The following is a 6,360-nucleotide window of genomic DNA, read 5'->3' on the forward strand; positions in this document are numbered from 1 at the left end:
ATGAACCCGGGGGTGGAGCTTGCAGTGAGCAGAGATCGCGCCACTGCACTCCAGCCTGGGCAACACAGCAAGACTCCGTCTCAAAAAAAGGAACATATCAAAAATGTATGCACAGTATCATCTCAGTTACGTCAAGTACACAGAAAAAAGATAAAAGGAAATACTTGCAAATGTTAATACCTGTGACTAGGTATTAAGAGTATGGATTTTTTTCTTCTATGTAGTTATTGTGCATATGTGTGTACTAAATAGAAAGGAGTATATAAAACATATGTTCAGTTTTAATAACAACAAGAATATAAACATTTAACTCACCACCCAGGTAGAGAAATAAACCATTGCTGGGACTTAGAAGTTCCCTTCTTTCATAGTGTGCCTTCCTTTACCCCCAGATATTATTGTGTTGCCTATTTCCTTAGAATTTTTCAATCTGTGTCTCTCTAAACACCCTATTGCCAAAGTTCTGGGGAAAAAACCTGAGTCTCAAACATAAATCTAGCTGCCTATGAAAAGAACAATATTGTCACTATTAGATGATGGCGCTCAGGAGGAGATAAGGTGAACAGAGCCTCTGAGTCATAGTCCTGCTGTAGCTTTCCCGAGAGTTTACCTGCACCATCTTGGACAAGACAATGGGCAAGACCCCTCTTCATGGGAACAAAACTGTTCTTTTAGACTCTCCATCAGTCTCTTCGGGACTGCCTTTACCCCTCTCCGATGCTGGCTCACCGCTCTCCTGTGTCCCACATTCTTTTCATGATTACTGCCTTACTTTGTAGGAACACTGCTTCCAAGAGCTTTTTGAAAAAGGGAGGATACATGGTATATCAACAATCTAAGACCTTGAATAGCTTAGAATTACTTTTATTCTACCCTTATCTTTAATAGATGGATTGTTTAGATCTAGAATTTTTGTTTGGAAAATGATTTTTCTTCATTATTTGGAAATCTGTCTGCGCCCCCTTTTTTTGAGACAGAGTCTTGCTCAGTCACCAGGCTGGAGTGTAATGGCATGATCTCCACTCACTGCAACCTCCACCCCCTGGGTTCAAGCAATTCTCGTGCCTCACCCTCCCAAGTAGCTGGGACTACAGGTGCACACCACCATGCCTGGGTGATTTTTTATGTATGTATGTACGTATTTTTTATTTATTTATTTATTTATTTATTTATTTATTTATTTATTTTTAGACGGAGTCTCACTCTGTCACCAGGCTGGAGTGCAGTGTCGCGATCTTGGCTCACTGCAACCTCCGCCTCCGGGGTTCAAGCAATTCTCCTGCTTCAGCTTCCCGAGTAGCTGGGACTACAGGCGCGCCACCACGCCAGGCTAATTTTTGTATTTTTAGTGGAGACGGGGTTTCACCATGTTGGCCAGGATGTTCTCAAACTCCTGACCTCATGATCCACCCACCTTGGCCTTCCAAAATGCTAGGATTACAGGCGTGAGCCACCGCGCCCAGCCTTTCCCCTTTTTAAATTCTTTTCTTTTCTTTTTAGAGATAGGGTCTCACTATGTTAACCAGGCTGTTCTCAAACTTTTGGTCTCAAGAGATCCTCCTGCCTCAGCCTCCCAAAGTACTGGGATTGCAGGCTGAAAACATTGTTCCATGGTCTTCTAGCTTCCCATGTTAAGTGTCGAGAAGTCCTAATCATCCCTAAATCACCTTTGCTTTCTCTGGACTCTTGTAGAAGCTTTCTTTCCCCTCAATATTGTGAAATTCCACCATAATGTGCCATCCTGTGGGTCTATTTTCATCTGTTGTGTTAAGCACTTGAGGGATCCTTTCTGCCTATCAATTCATGTCCCTCAGTTTGCTAAATGTTTTCGGGTTATTTTATTGGTTTTTGTCCTCTATTTTTTTCTTTTCCTCTTCAATTATTTGGATATTGGGTCTTTTGGGCTGGCCCTTCGTTTTTCTTATTTTGTCATTTTTTTTTAACCTCTTTGACTTTTTTCAACCTCTTTGACTTTTTTCTTAACTCTCTGGAAGACTTTCTATGTAGTATCCTGTTCAATAGCTGAGTTTTTCATTGTTGCTTTCATGTTTTTAATTTTATGAGCTCCTTTTTATTTTGTTCTCTGAATGCTGCTTTGTTGAAACACAACATTCTGTTCCTGTTTCCTGGTTGCAATATCTTCTTTCTCTGAAGGTAATATTGATAGTTTTGTTTTCTTCTCTGCATAATTGCTGTATCTTTCAAGTTACATTTGACTTTTTTTTAATCTTTGTATTTCATGATAATGGCTTTCCTTGGATGTCTAGTGCTACTTGAATGTATGTAGACTTCTGATTAAGATCTGATCTAAATGTGCTGATGGGAACCTCAAAGAGGAGTGGAACTTCTGACTCTGCACCTCACTGTATTGTGATTTGGGTGAGCTGTTTGTTGCATAACCTTCAATGTCAGAATCTGTAGGTATTTCCTCTTGGTCTGGTCAAATTCTCACGGAGGCATCTTCCATTTTCCTGCTTGATGCTGCTTGTTCTGAGACTTTGAGGATTCTATGGTACTCATTGGATTGGCTCTCAGCTTTCCCCATTGCTGGCTTGGAATTCAGCTTCTTGATTCTATTACTTCTACCTTTCTTATAATTGGGAGGTGAAAAAAACTAAATAACAAACAAACAAAGGTAGGGCTATGGTGTGAGGTTAAACTTTGGATCCTAACATAAAATTTTTATTTCAGAAAAGAGCCAGACCTGTGTAAGAAGATGCAAAAATCAAGGACATTATGTATGTCTAGCTGTTCAGCTAACTTTTCAGTCACTTGGGGTAATAAAGGAAATCCTGGATTTCTAGAACAGCAGAATGTTAGAATTGGAAGGCACCTTGGGGCTAATCAAGCTGACACATGTACAGAAAAACCCCCAAGCCAATCAGCCTATATTTGCTCCAGATGGCATTCTCTGAGCTTTGCTTTTGCCTGGCCTAATGGACAGCTAGCTCCAAAGCCTTAAGTACACATCTCCCAAGAGAAGAGTGGGAGCCCAGAAGTCTGGGATCTTGAAGGAAAAGAAACGTCAACAGGTGATCTGCCCAATGGATTATGTACTCACAGAGGCACTAAAGAAAACTGTATACAAGTTGCCTCATCAGGTTTTGCCCCTTTCAATAAAGTTCTGAATATTTGGAAAAGGCTTGGTCCTGGAGGGGAGGGTCAAAGCGTGATTATAAGGAAGAATGATGGAGAAGCCCGTCATCTCCCATTGCGCTACCATGGGTAATGCAAGGCTAGAACCCTGATTTCCAAACCATCATTAAAACCTGTGCCATGGGGCAAGTAATAAAAACTATCGTTATAATACTTCTAGCAGCCTCGATTGGTAGAATCATGGTAAAAAAAAAAAAAAAAAAAAAAGGAACCAGAGGCTTTTAAGATGATCTTAGATGTCATTCTGGTTGTTCTTTCTCTTGTAATTGCACTCATTTGGAAATATACTGACTTGATGCCATACCCTCCCTTTTTTGTTTTACCATATTTTGTATTTTTTTTTTTTTTACTGAAAAATCTGCTAGACAAATTCTAAAAGAGCTGTAACCCTATTTTTATATTTTGTATTTAATTGTAATTATGTTTATTTATATGAATGGGCATTAAATTCATGTTTTTCTAATTTCAAAATGTGTAAGTATCCTATTTTCCCACATACCCAGCCCTTAGTTTCCTTCTCTAGAGTCAACCAATGTTATCAGTTTTTAAAATGTATCTTTCAGAAACATTTTATCCATGTACAAGTAAATAAGCACATATTCCTTTTTTCTTCCTTTTTACCTTTTGCACAAATGGTAGCATTTTATACAAGGTTTCTGCACCTACCTCCCCACCAAATACCGCTTACTGTTGCCTCACATACTTCTGCGTAATAGTCCATTGTATGGATGAACCATGATGGATTTAGCCAGTCCATTATTGATGACCCCCTGGGTTATTTCGTCTCCACTTTTTCTTTTTGGGATTTTATTTTCTTTCGTTCTTCTTTTATTTATTTCTGAAAAATAGGACGTAAATATTTAGAATTTTTTTTGAGACGGAGTCTCGCCCTATTGCCCAGGCTGGAGTGCAGTGGCATGATCTTGGCTCACTGCAAACTCTGCCTCCCTGGTTCAAGTGATTCTCCTGCCTCAGCCTCCCGAGTAGCTGGTATTACAGGTGCCCACCACCACGCCCAGCTAATTTTTTGTATTTTTAGTAGAGACGGGGTTTCACTATGTTGGCCAGGCTGGTCTCGAACTCCTGACCTCATGATCCACCTGCCTCATCCTCCCAAAGTGTTGGGATTACAGGCGTGAGCCACTGTGCCCAGCAAACATTTAGAATTTTAATAGTTATTGCCAATTTACTCACTAAAAAGATTATAGTAGTTTACATTTTCATCAAATAGGAATGGAAGTGCCTGTTTTTTTCAGTTTCACCAAGACAGGCTATCCTCAGTCTCTGAAATATTCATTTAATAGGTGTTATTTATTGAATTTTAGATAGCATTTTCCACAATTTAAACAAAAGGCAAGTAATTATCAGATAAAAATTACAAAATAGGAAAAGCAAAATGAGATGATTTTTAAAAATCACAATCCCACCCAGCAATAATAACAGTGATAACTTGGTGGGTGTTTACTGCCAGTGCTACAATTTATATTCCTTTTCTTCCTTTTGTTTTTTGGTACAAGTATGGTAACATACTCTATTTATTGTTTCATAGCTTATTTTAAAAGTTAATAGCATATGATGAATATTTTAATATTATTAATTACTTCTGTCTTTAAGATATTCAAATTTTTATTATACAAATTTTGATACATGTAAAAGAGATACAACATCATAATAAGCATCCACATATCCACTACCTAGATTTAAAAATGATTAACATTTTTCCATTTCATTTCATCTATTTCTTTTTCTTTGCTGAGTATTTTAACATACTTTCCAACTACCACAACATTTTACCTAAATATATTTACAGATATTTCTAGATTTTAGTAGACCACTATTCCTCAGTTTTCTTCATAATCTGGTACCATTACAAGTGATTGTATACATATATATGTGATTATGTTATATAATATATAATTATGCATATGTCTAATAGGTGTAATTTGTTTATTTTTAAAGATAATCTTAGATGTCATTCTAAGACGACATTACATATATAATATACATATTATATGATATATGTATTTTATATGTACATATACATATAATTGTAGATATGTATTATACATACATGTAATTATGTGATAGAGTTACAGGGCTGCTCTGAGGCAAACCGGCGGAACCAGGCAGGCTCCTTATCCTTCAATACGAAGCACCCTTGTCCTTCCTCTTAGAGAACCAGCAAAACCATTTACACAAAGTTGCTGGGAACATAACCAAATAATACATATTGAAGAGCTCATAGGTCTTTTAAAATTTCTCTTCAAAGCGACATTAGCTGTGAGGTAGCTAGGGAAGAATTAATATCCTTGTTTTTAATACCAGAAAACAAAGGTTCCATGAAGCTCAGGACTTGCTGAAAGGCCACACACTAAAGAACAGAGTTGGGATTCAAACTTGTCTTCTTTCTTTAAAATCACGTCCTTCCTCCTAAGAATTTTGCATCTTAAAAGAAGACTGCAGGAGATGGTGGTACTTTACACAATATGACGATTTGGTGATGTGGAATTTTGGGCTTTGGAGGAAGGTATTTGGGTAAGGAACTACCTTTTCAAAGACTCCAGTCTCCCTGCCTACACTACCAGGAGTTTGAGATGAGCTGATGAGGATCTGCCTTGGAGAAAGAACTGGTTGGGGAGATTTTGCAAAGAAAGAGCTATGGGATGTAGAGATTTACTGGATATTGGAAAAGAGGAAGAAGCATCGGGGAAGATGCCAAGGTTTGATCTGGGATGAAAGGAAGAATTCAGGCTTGGAGCTGATTATGGGGAAGGATAGTACCCATCCATTTCACATGCTGCTTTTGGAAAAACCTCTAGATAGAGGTGTTGAGTAGTCACTTGGAGATGCAGGATTAGAGTTCAGAAAAAATATCTATAATAATAGGATAATAGATAATATAATATATTATCTACACTGAGTCCTAACTGTAGAGTTAGGACTCATTGAGATAGAGGTGATGGTAGGTAGAGGCCATGGCAGGAGATGAATAGAGACAGAATTGAGAGTAAGATGTGGAGAGGCCAAGGATGAAGTCTTTTTTTCTTTTCTTTTCTTCTTTTCTTTTCTTTTCTTTTCTTTTTGAGAAGGAGTCTCACTGGGTCGCCCAGGCTGGAGTGCAATGGCATGATCTCAGCTCACTGTAACCTCCGCCTCCCAGGTTCAAGCAATTCTCATGCCTCAGCCTCCCAAGTAGCTGGGATT

The 6,360-nt window shown here is 38.2% G+C and overlaps 1 non-coding gene across 1 annotated transcript; it reads right to left on the reverse strand.

The window, feature by feature from the left end:
* Window positions 1-3,485: 3,485 nt before the first annotated feature.
* LOC115834551 lies at window positions 3,486-3,548 on the reverse strand. Its single transcript, XR_004029492.1, has one exon. It is a non-coding gene; the product is annotated as a U7 small nuclear RNA (small nuclear RNA).
* Between the last annotated feature and the right edge of the window lie 2,812 nt (window positions 3,549-6,360).

Source organism: Nomascus leucogenys, chromosome 3 (assembly GCF_006542625.1).
Source record: "Nomascus leucogenys isolate Asia chromosome 3, Asia_NLE_v1, whole genome shotgun sequence".
NCBI classification, from domain to species: Eukaryota; Metazoa; Chordata; class Mammalia; order Primates; family Hylobatidae; genus Nomascus; species Nomascus leucogenys.